Below are 12,607 nucleotides of genomic sequence, written 5' to 3'. Positions count from 1 at the left end.
CTCATTTTGGTGATTAGACTGTGTCATACACATACAGTGATCAAACCAAACTTGACTTAGTGTGAATCTTCCCTCCTCAGCTCAGGCTTGCTTCCTGCTGGAAAGGGATATGGTTCTTCTGCTCCATCCCTCTCAGCCCCTAGCCCCCAGGTCATTATCTTCAGTTCCTGCTCCCTGTCAATGCTGAAGCTGTCAGTAGGGAGGAAGGGACAAGTAATGGGACAGTTCTTTCTGCTTTCTGTGCCAGTCAAATTGTTCAAGCTGATGTTTCTGGATGGCTCAGTTATATGATTAAAATGAACTTTCCCCTCTTGGGGCACTTTGATAGACTCTTCAAAGCTTCCCTACTTCTGGCACCCCTTCTACAATTCCCTTGCTCCAGGCATATATGATTCTACTCAAGATGGCCTAAGAGGATACCTTCTGCAGCACCTGGACACTCTTAGACTCTCTGCTGAAGTCACCGGGGTCCTCCAGGCCCTCCCTATTGGATAGAGCCCAAGATGATCCCCTGCCAGTTCTTTCCCATTTGGCCCGCTTGTGTTCTCAAGGAACACTCATACATCCATGTTGTGACAAACTCCAGCCCATCCCAGTGAGGCAGACTGCCCCTGGTTCTACTGCCTAAAGAGTGATCAGCCCCTCTCTCACACCCCAGTTCACAGCCTGCTTTCCCTTCCTCCAGTGAGTCAGGAACTAGTCCCCCTCTGTGTCTCCCAACCACAGGGAAAAACATCTCTCAGCTGTTTGGGTGGCCCCATTGATGTCTCCCTTAATACCGAAATCTCCCTTGATTAGTTTTAGGATTGGAAGGTAGCAGCCCTTCTTATAAAAGAGGGTGGGGTCTGGGCAATGACAGAGCCCTTCAGTAATCTCATCTCCAAATCCCTTTCATCTTCTCCATCTGGTGAGGTTGTCTTTCATGCCACTTACAAATTCTGCACATGGTAGGAGTTGAATCCACATCCTTGTTGCTCATATTATTTTGGCAACGCAGTTTCCACAGAGTTAGGAAGAGTCTTCATCCTTGTTACATACAAATCTGGCTTACTTCCCTTGGGAAAAACAAGCAAACTCTCATGATAACTAAAATTAAAAAAAATATATGAACATGGTGCCAAAATTAAGTCACTGAAATGCATTTAACTTCTCTGGCAGGTAATCCAGCACTTAGAGTTTGATTTGACTATAAGAACAAGTCTGCACAAGGTCAGTCTGAAATGGTCATAAAAAGAAGCAAACTTTAAAACTGTATCAAATTCACATCATGGACTTTTTCTTTAAAAGCGATATTTATAGGCTTGGTGCCAACCTTGTAAGTAAAATCTGAAGCAAACATTTCCTTTGCACATTTTCATGCGACGCCTTTGAATATGTTGACCAGAGAGTGGATAAGATACTGGTTTGTTTTAAAGCTATGAAGCAAGGTTCCAGGTTTGGGCATGAGCTGTATCTACCTCTAGGGTTCTAGCAGGTCTCGATGTGCCTGGCAGACTCTTGGGGTCAGCCTGCCCAGAGTCTGTGAGCATGAGATACCATGATGCCTCCCAGGAGAGAAATTGTCCTCAGGGAGGGAAGTGTCAAGCAGACAAGCTTAAATCTGTAATGAAGCCTCAGCCATCACATGGGAAGGACAATTCTGAGCATAGTATGATGCTGCCATTTGGATATGTCCTTTTAGGAACTCTGGTCTGAGTCCTAGGGAGGAGAGGGCTGCAAGTAGAAACCGAAAGAGCTATTTTCACTGAAGTCTTCTGGGATGCTGAAGATTCAGATGACCTAAATATCCCCCAACCCCAACTGCTCCCTTAGCCTTCCTGGCTGAAAGAAGCAGCTCCTCCTCTGTCTGTTGAGACTGATATGGTCTTGCTTGAAGACAGCCTAGTAACGCCAAATTGGGATAGTTACCTTGCAAGGGGAAGCCAATTCTACTCATGTCTCCACATTACCAACGCCCTCACTTCTGCTAGACTTGTATCCAGTAGCATACCTCAGCAGGCTCCACGGGGCCAATTACAAAATCAGACCCAGGAGAAGAAGGCTCTAACATGAAAAGAACTGCAAGATTTTGAGAAATACATATTCAAATGGATTCTAAGGGTGTTATACCAGGTAGGGAGGAATACAATTTTAGACTGAGCATGTATGTATTTATCAGATATTCTTGGTTCTGTTTATTTGGTTGGTTGACTCAAAACTTGCCTCAGCAGTGGCCCATGTTGAATGAAGTTGAGAGGCCAGAGATTCATTGGCATAACACAGTAGAAGGAATCCAAAGGCTCAGGGAGACAGGAAGTTGAAGTGGACTTATCTTTTGTTGCTGTTCATGCACCTTAACTAGATCGTCTCCTGACCACATCCAGGTGCCTCCAGAAAACACTCCCTTCATTAACATATTGAGAAAATATACCAGCATCCTTGCAAAGTGCCAAAGAGTGGTTTTCTGTAGGCTGGTGATGAATATGGTGATGCTACCATTGAAATGGGCTCCTTAGTTGCCATAGTGACTACATGCTGCCAGGATGGCAGAGGCAATGTGCAGCCTGGGACCTTAAGAGGCAAGATGGGCACTGTGTTATAACAGACACACCAGCCAGAATGGTGATCAAAGAGGATGATCTGCAGAAATCTTTGGTGGTGGCTAATGGATCATGGAGATCTTAGGACAGAAATAGATAGTCTACTAAGGTCCTCTTTGATCTGTAGAGCTGCAAAACTCCAGACTTGCCAAGCAGAGCCGCCCCATATAGAGACCAAGCCACTAATCAAATTCCAAGACTTGAGGCAATTCCTAGACCTAGCAACTGTAAATGAAGAAGAACTATGGAATGTTTGAGAGCAGACCCTTTAGAGACCCCAGCCTTCCCCAAGGGACTTGTAGCTATTTACCAGAGTTACTATGTACAAGGAAAGAGAGACCCCAAATTCTTCACAGTTTTGATGGTGAAATATCTCAGAAACTCTACTGGTATGGTCTTGCTTCTGGTTTACTTTATTAGAGAGAAGGATCTTCATTAACTTCCCCTTGACTCTTTCTATTATAATGCTCACATTTCAGGAATCAGGGAGCTAATGTAGAAATTCAGTTCCTGGGTTTATCTATTCCAACTACTTACTCAGTAACTGAGTTGGAGTGGGCACATGGACAGTGGCTCTGAGCTGAGAATAATCCTGGGGTCCAGACACCACTGTGGTACACTGGTCACAATGGGAATTTTCAGAAATGAAGGGGAAAATGGAACTTGGGGTCAAGCCCACCTCTCGGTGGGCCCAGTGGGAACAGAGTGTGGTTATTTTCTCAGTGGGGGTGGTAAAATTGAGTTGCCCTGAAAACTGACTAGGATTAGGGGGACTTTGCTTGCCTGAGACTTCTTCAGAGCTTTATAGCTTAAGCAGATAACTGTAGCATCATGTTCAAATATGGTATATGTTGTCTAAAAAAATCCAAAGATATTCTTACTATTCTTTAGGGAGGACCAGGCAGCAACTTGGTTGCAGGTCAGTTCTATCAGGTTTCTTCTCTCTTGGTATAGACACTTATCCTTGATATAGATTTGATTTCCCTGAATGCCATGATTCTGCCAGTACTCCCTTCCATAGACTTACTTTGCCATATTCACTGTTGTAACAAGCCAACCAACATTGCTCTGAACAAGAAACTTTTCCAGGAAAAAAAAAAAAAAAAAAAAGCAAAGCAGTGGGTGAATTCCTATGGGATTATCCGATTTTTTTTTTTTTTACCATGTACCTTATTACCCTGAAGCAGCTGGCCTTAAAGAAGAGTGGATTGGCCTGCTGAAAACTCAGTTACAGAAACAGTTGGAAGACAACATTGTGAGACTGGGTTACCATCCTCCACGATGCTCTGATCTAGTAAATAATATATGGTGCACTTTCTTCATAAACAGAATTCCTGGGGTAGAATGGCAGCTCTCATTATTACATCTAAATTTCACTTGTAAATATTTTATTTCTCAATTCCACGGATTAGGGCTTTGCTGGTTTAAAGTTCTCATGATGCAAAGGAAAACTACCTCCACTAGGGGACGTAACAATGGGTCCATTTAGTTGAATGTTGAGATTGCCACCTGGTTACTGGGCTCTGCATGCCACTGGGCTAACAGGGAAAAAGGATGTCACTGTATTGCAGGATTTATCCTGTTTATCAAGGGGGAAATAAAGTTGGTGCTTTATAATAGGAGTTAAGAGGAACCCAGGGAGCCTCTTGAATGACACCTAGTACTGCCATGTAAGGTGGTAAAAGTTAAGGGAAGAGTGGAACAACTCTACGGCAGAGACTGTGATATAGTCACCAAAACACATTTCCCTTTTCCGTGTAGGCACAATGGCTAGACTGTAATTCCCAGCCTGCCTTGCAGCTAGATGTGAGCATATGACTGTGGTCTGTCAATGGACTGTGAGGGGAGCATTATATGCTACTTGCAGGCCTAGCATATAAGATAAAAGGAGCTAGAGTACTAGAAGGCCACCATCATCTGACCAAAGACACCCTCTTTGGGCTTTACTTGACAGAGGAATAAACATCTCCTGGGTTAGACCACTGAAAATTTCAGGTTTATCTGTTCTAGCAACTGGCATTACCGCAACTAATTAATTACAAACCCCTTAAAAGCACAATTTTCCCTTGAGTCAATGGCACACTTCAGAAGAGAGCCTGCCCACAGGCCTTTTTGTCTGTATTCTATCCAAGAGGGATGCTTTCTGGATGAGGGGAACCAAACAGCAAGAGACCACAAGGAGACCCAAGCACATAAGTTGGAAGAGGTTGGTCTGAAGTGGTTCTCTCACCTTAGGAAACCATGCAGTTGAGGTGCCCTTGTTAGATGCCTGAAAAACTCATACTTGGTTCATACATGAGAACTTTATTTTGAATGCCTGCCATACACTGTTGATGTCCAAGGGACACCATGACCAGTAAGACAAGAGACACTTGCTTTGCCTATCTTTCTCTTATCTGCACCCAGTGGTGAGGATGAATAACTAGAAGTCTGGTGGGAAAGAGCAGGAGGGAAACAACCTGTCTCCAAAACAAGTTTCTGCTGCTGTAGCCTCACTGAGGTTGAGGAAGTGAAACAGGATTAGGTCAGATCTGACACTGGAACTTGTCATTGGACAGGACCAGAGTGGACTCTAAAAAGAACAAGGTAACCAGAAAGTTATGGAATTTGCCCAAGATAAATAGGGAGGGAAAGAGAGATTCAAGAGAGCATGAAAGAATGTGGCAATTGAAGGAAAGGAAAATCATTTCATGCCATTTGAGTGTTAGACACAACTTAGAGTGATGCTATAGTCATACACCCTCTACTTTTCACTCTGTGTTGCCAGAGGAGCAGGGAGAACAGTCAGAATGGATCCTACCATTATGCTTTCTAATTGTGGGAGAAACCAATTCATATTAATAAATAAAAATTGCTGTATTTCTTCTTGGCAATTGGTGGGCTATCTGAGAAGATGGAGGTTTTCATAAGGGAGGAATGGAGGAGTTCTTGATGGAACTGCTGCTCACGGGATTAAGGTGATGAAGTCATTTATTCAGCATCCTATTTTCTGCTCCAAGAATGACCTAAGTGATCTGGCTCTGTCCTACCACGCTTTGTCTCTAAGTGAAGGTCAGAATACCTCAGGTGTTGATGGTAGTGGAGCTATTCCCTCACTGCTCTCTGTGAACCACTGCTTCTGGTCTGGCACACTGCAGTTGCTTCTACCTCTTTCCTTCAAACTGAAGAAAGAAATGCATTAAAATGCATTAAAATTAGCATTTCCTAAAGTGTGTTCCACAGGAATCTAGTTCCATGGGATATTTATAGATGCTAAAGAGGAAAAAAAAATCTCTTCGATCAAATAACTTGGGTAAAGCTGGATTAAACAAAGGGGAAGAGTTTTTTCTTTACCGCAGAAGTTCTCACAGCCTTTATTATGTTAACGTTTGTGGTGGAGCTCATGGCAGAGACACAGAGAGTAGAATTTCACAGACTTCTAAGTCCATGGACCCTCTTTTAACTCCAGATTGTTTTAGAGGACTGAGTGTTCATCAGCCCATACTTTGAGACCTGTTGGTCCAATTCATTTCCCCTTGTGCACAAAAATTCACAAGTAATGAATGGATGTGAATAAAAAGAGAAAGTTAGTGAAATCCTATTCATTTATCTAAAAGACCATTTGAAGAATTGTCTGAGTTAACATTACGTGCTTTTTTCCTGGACTAGAGAGAGGGCAGACTATCCCTTGATGAAGTGAAGGCCAGTGAAACAGGAATGCATGTTTAATCCCAGCGCCAGAGAGTGATGAATTCCTCTGTGACTCTTCTAATACATAATTTTCGTGCGAGTTTTAAAATGAATACTATGCTTTTGCCTTGTCAGATTTTCCACTTTGCATCACATGCATCACTTTTAAACTGCCCATGTGGATAAGAGAAGCAGTACTTGCAAGTCACACATTTTGGTCTAATCAAGGCAGACCCTAAACTCACCTTGCTTCTAAAGTTGGGTTTATTAACCATTCATTTATAAACATTTGTTTCTATATACTTCCAGGAATTCTCCTTTTTATCATTTCACATCTTTATGTCAATGATTTCTAATGAGCTAAATTTTATTTTATTTTATTATTATTATTTTTTTTTTTGCGGTACGCGGGCCTCTCACTGTTGTAGCCTCTCCCGTTGCGGAGCACAGGCTCCGGACGCGCAGGCTCAGTGGCCATGGCTCACGGGCCTAGCTGCTCCGCGGCATGTGGGATCTTCCCGGACCGGGGCACGAACCCGTGTCCCCTGCATCGGCAGGCAGACTCTCAACCACTGCGCCACCAGGGAAGCCCTAAATTTTATTTTTTAAAAATTCATTACATAAATGGAGAAATAATCTTCCACTGAAATAGTATGGATTAGAAATATGGATTTGGTAATCATCTAAAGTATGTGAGCAATAACTAAATCAATTCTCATTACTCATAAAATAAAAAAGTATGAACTTGGAGGCAGGAAACCTAGTTTCTGTTTCTTCTGTGTTTCTAATAAGTTCCATGGCCGTTGGCAAGTTTCTTTACTTCTTTTAGGCCTCAGTTTCTTCAACTGTAAAATGAAAGGGTTGGAGATGATATCGTCTAGGGACCTTTGAAGCTATAAAATTCAATGATTCTCATACGGTTATTTTTCCTAAATTTCCACATTTAGCACATTTCAATATGTATCTGTCATTGTGACGCCCTGCAGAGGAACAGTTATGATTTCTAGAGCCACACATCCATGATACACTGAAATAGATGACCTAACTGCAATATCATACCCGTTATTTTATAGAAGATGAATGAACCATCATCATTCTTCTAGCTGTCAGTCAAAATTGTGTTTGGGCGTTTGGCTACTTAAGTGTGTCTTTTTTCCGTAAATGTGTATAGAGAAATAAATGTATGACCCCAAATTCAGATTAACTTTTAACTTCTGAATATCCTACAACACGATCAAGTACAAAATCAGGAAAAAGTTGATATGCTCATACCACAGAGAAGAGGCAAAAATTTCTGCAGCTGTGCTGTCCAATACAGAGCCACCAGCTCTGTGTGTCTATTGAGCACTTGAGATGGTGCTAGTCTGAACTGAGATGTGGGTAAAATACATAACAGATTTTGAAGACGGTGCAAGAAAAAAGAGTAAAATATATCATTGGTTATTTTTAATATATTGATTACTTTTAGAAATGATAATATTTTGGATATATTAGGTTACATAAAATGTATTATTAAAATTAATCTTGTTTCTTTTTACTTTTTAAAGTATGGCTCTTAGAAAATCTAAAATTACATATGTGACTCATTATCTTTCTAGTGGACAGCACTGTTCTAAGGGATTCTGTCATGATAATGGACACTTTAGATGGCAACACTGAATTCTATTTTATTCCCATAGGAAAATTAATCAATATAAGTAGCTCTAAACTTTTATGAAGGCTCTGTTCTAAATTTTTGTGTCACTTCTCTCTCAATTTTTTTTAACATCAAAACAAAATAATGAAAGGCTGGTTAATTTCCCAGGTCAGCTCTAAAGCTTATTTAACCTTTAAAGCTTAAATATTGTGTATAAGCAATGAAAATAGTAAAATACAATACTATTGAAGTAATAGTAATTTCACAAAATAAAAGAATAAATCTTCTTGTTTGTTTGTTCTAATTATTTATACTTGAGTTAATTCTGCTCAACCAAAGAAGAAATATAAGGAGTTGGAAACCTTCAACATGGCCCTTCAGAGGACTTCAACACATTTTCAAAGATTTAAATCTTTTATGTTTAATAACACTTCAAACTTAGGGTTTTCATTCTTTTTAAGACATATGTGATTCTTTCACTACCTTCTTACTTATTGCCAGGATTACAGTAATTGTTTTGAGCTACAACAGTGAAAACAAAAGGGAAAGAGGGGAAGAATTGAGAAAGACTTCTTCCTTCTACTTTCAAGGAGGCAGGTGAACCAAGAGAGCTTGCTTTGGGATTAGGGGAAAGTAAAACAGCTTTTGGGTGGGAGGCTGTGGGGACAGAGAGGGAGTGAAGGCCATTTCTATGCATGGTCTTCCTTTCTTAGAAATAGTATTTCTCAATGGGTACATTTCTGTTCCCAGCCTGAGAGCAAAGCGTTCTATGGTAGAAATGTAATTTCCCATTTGATTGTCTTTTAGGATACGTAAAATGTACAACAGAACCTGACTACCTTAAAGCCAGCTGCCACCACCTGACAGCTGTATCCCAGACTGAAAAATCCTTAAATGTTAAGTTGAAGGTAATTTAAAACATCTCCAATGACCAACATTTGAATCAATCATGCCTATGTTCTAAAGCTTCCATTAAAAAAATCAATTTGTTACCTATTTTAAAAAAATCAAATACAGGAATATCTGAATAAAGATTTAGGTGGTCCTAATTTCAGAGTATACTTTGGTTTCAGGTTTTCATGAGGGAAAGAGCCAAAAAAAAAAAAAAAAGAAAGAAAGAAAGAAGGGAATTAATATCTATGGAATTTTAACTCTCGCAACAACCCTGTGGGGGTAGACATGATCGTCTCCACTGACCGATGTGGAAACTGATATTCAGAGGTTTCCGAGAAGTTGCATCAGCTGCTCACATTTGCACGGTGAGCAATACGAGGTCAGAAATGGATTCGGTATCTTGTGGCTTAAAAGCCCATTTAAACTTGCTGCTTCTCTTGCTTTGTTTCCCAGAGAAAATGTGAGAAGAAGAACATCGCATGGAAGAGAATTGCGGGTATGAAACATATTTCACACCCAAAGAAATACCGGGGAAAAAAAAGGTCAAATCCATTCTTTTACCTCTGCCTCAGGACTGAAAAGTCAATTTTTAATTATACATGTAAGGTTGACCGGGGGCTAACCTATCAAAAATGCTGAGTTCAGGGTTAGAGATTAAATATGGAGAGAGGCTCAATTTATTACAATTTGGGAGGAATAAACATCCATACAGAAACAAGAGACTGGAATCTCTGCCTCCAGCCTGCCCTTGACCCTGAGGCAAACAGTGTGAAGTCTGATCTTTTGGGACGATAAATGAAGAGCTAGTGGATAGCATGGCTCATAGTGTATGCCATAAATTCGGGGATGCTGATCATGTGTGGGAGATCATGTGGCTACCACCATCTGCTGACACCTCTATCCTTTTGAGGGCACAGATTTGCTCAGGTCACATAACATTCTTAGAAGCCTACAAAGGGCTCCTTTTGGCCTTGTGATAACAGAGACTCTAAATTCTGTGTCTGATTCATTCTTTTCCAAATGACATGTCTGCGATTGCTAACCATTTATTAAACGTTATTCCTTCTGCTTACCTACCTTGTTCAGCTGCCTTAAATCTGCTCCGTAACAGACAAGATTTAAAGAAACAAACTGGGTTCATTCATTCTTAAACATGCTATTTTGCCAAACAGCTATTTTTCTGCATGTTTAAAAATATAAGATGGCTAAATGGCAATGTAGTCTTAAATATACAAATCTATGTGGATTTCCTCCCAAAATGAGATAAATTTTGCTCTTTACCATCTTCTCAGCATGATTCCACAGTACTCCCCAAGCATCAGAAATCACATTGAATAAGGCACTAACTGTGATGAAAGACAGGGGAGAAAACGGTGCATGGGGACCCTCTTCTCCATTCAGATGTTGGGCACAAATATTGACATGAAATCTCAGCATAAGGGGCCAGACTGGCAAGTTCTGCTGATTGAGACAGGTTCACAGCTGGCGCACGCAAGTTCAGATAGAGGACAAGATGAAACTAGGAGACAGGGGGAGAGGGGAGGGGACTCCCTTCCAAGCAGGGCCTTCCTCTTTATCCCCCAAAGTGCTCCAGTAGACTAAAAGCAACAAAGCTAGCCAGAGAAGTTAGAGGGGATTTAATGGTGTTTGTGGTGGGATAGAGCACATGGCAATGTGAACCCTGCCAGAGTTCACCACATGGCTGAGCCCAGGAAGGGTTGTGTACCCCTGAGAACCAAGTAGATCAGATGGAGATTTGCCTTTTTCTCCCCCTGCTTCCCATCACCATCATTCATATTGTGTTCACATAACTTTTTTTTTTTTTTTTTTTTTTTTTGTGGTACGCGGGCCTCTCACTGTTGTGGCCTCTCCCGTTGCGGAGCACAGGCTCCGGACGCGTAGGCTCAGCGGCCATGGCTCACGGGCCCAGCCGCTCCACGGCATGTGGGATCTTCCCGGACCGGGGCACCAACTCGTGTCCCCTGCATTGGCAGGCGGACTCTCAACCACTGCGCCACCAGGGAAGCCCCACATAACTTCTTAATTAGGGGAGTATATTAGGATACCTCAGTGGGTCATTACAAACTATAACTGAAATAAAGTTGAGTGATTTGTTTCGGCAAAAGACACCTTGATTGAGGTGGTTATTAGTAAACTATAAAGTACGATGAGGGTAATTGGTAAGAGTGCTATCATTATTTAGTGGTGTCTTCAAATTTTCCCGTGATTAAAGAAAATTACTTACATTTAGCCAGTTGAATATAGAAAAGAAAAATGGTTTGTCAAAGTATAAAATTGCTACTTATACTTAAAGCATTAATAAAATTTATACTTCATAATAAATTGTTACATATTTTTAGACATCTGCTTCTTATTAAAACATCTGAAAAATGTTTTCTATAGTTCAAAACATGAACGGCAAAAAGAATAAATTTTTAGCAATTAAAAGCAAGAAACATGCAAATATCAATTCTGTTAGTGCAAACAACAGGCACAAAGTAACAGAAATAAGGTGAATTAATGTCCACAATTCCCTTCTTCTGATCAAATAACAAAAACTGTAAAACAGGTATTTTATAATAAATTTAAATTAAATAATTTTCTTAATTAATATCCTCAATTGTTACTAACGTATAGTTTCTTACATGTGTTACAGTATATTTAGTTCTTGGCCTTTCATTTTGGGTTAAAAAAAGAAAATACGTTTGGAAATGAGACTGTCTTTCATTTGTTCCATGAATACAAGAAATTATTTATTTGGTTTTCATTGCTATAAATAATTACTCATTTGAGGCTTGTTTCTCTAAAATGAAGGGTTGCTCAATCAGTCATGCATAAAATTTGTTATTTTCCTCCACTTTGTCTAGTAGCTGCTTGCAGAGAAATTGTATGAGTCGTTAGTTTTCACTGTCATTACTGCAAACTGGAGTCAGAAGAATAAGGGAGAATTGTAGAAATCAAATAGGGGAAAATTCTAAATGTACCAGGATGGTGGACAGCAATAAAACTGTCGACTTTGAAATGAAATCACAGGACAATATTTCCTTACAAATATATGGGCACAAAGGAGCCACTCAAATCACAGACCTATCCTTTTGCTGTTGTTGGCTCTGATATAATGTATTGACTGAAAAAGTGGAAATTTTTAAACTTTGGGCTTGAAAACAATGGTACACACAAAGTAAAAAAAAATGAGGGCATAGAGTATTATAAAAATATCTTTAAACCTTATGAAAGAGATTACCAAGGAGTAACACCTTGGATTGACTAGGTGGTTGGAACATTTTCTTCCACTGTTTGGTTCCCTCAACTGGTTTTGATACATCAGCTCACTCAGTATCTGAAGTCTAAATAAATTGAAGCAAGCAAGCAATCAACCAATGGGTCATTGACTTCAGTGTGGCAAGCCCCCTCACCCCCCAGTGATACTGAGGGCCTTGGAATTGCACACCTGTGGATAATGGAGTGCTTGGGTACAGGATGCTTTGGGTTACTTAGACTAATAGAACAAGAAAATGATCCCTATGTAGCTGCAAAACCATAAGGAATATACATAACTATATGTGTGGTTATAAATATACATAAAGAGTATATACTTCTATGTGTACAAATCTATATACACATGTATGTATATACATGTATGTATATTTGTGTGTATGTATGTATTTATATATACAGACTTGTTTACAAATGTAATTTGGGTTAAATGTGTATGTAATTTGGGTTAATCATCATTATAATAATAGAAGCCTAAGTAAAAAGGCCTGGAGCTTAGAAAAGAAGACATGTTTTATAAACTCTGACTAAACACATGGATGGGGGCAGGGGA

The sequence above is a fragment of the Mesoplodon bidens genome (genome assembly GCF_964165515.1).
Source record: "Mesoplodon bidens genome assembly, chromosome: 4".
NCBI lineage: Eukaryota > Metazoa > Chordata > Mammalia > Artiodactyla > Ziphiidae > Mesoplodon > Mesoplodon bidens.
Note: the sequence above shows the minus strand (reverse complement) of the source record.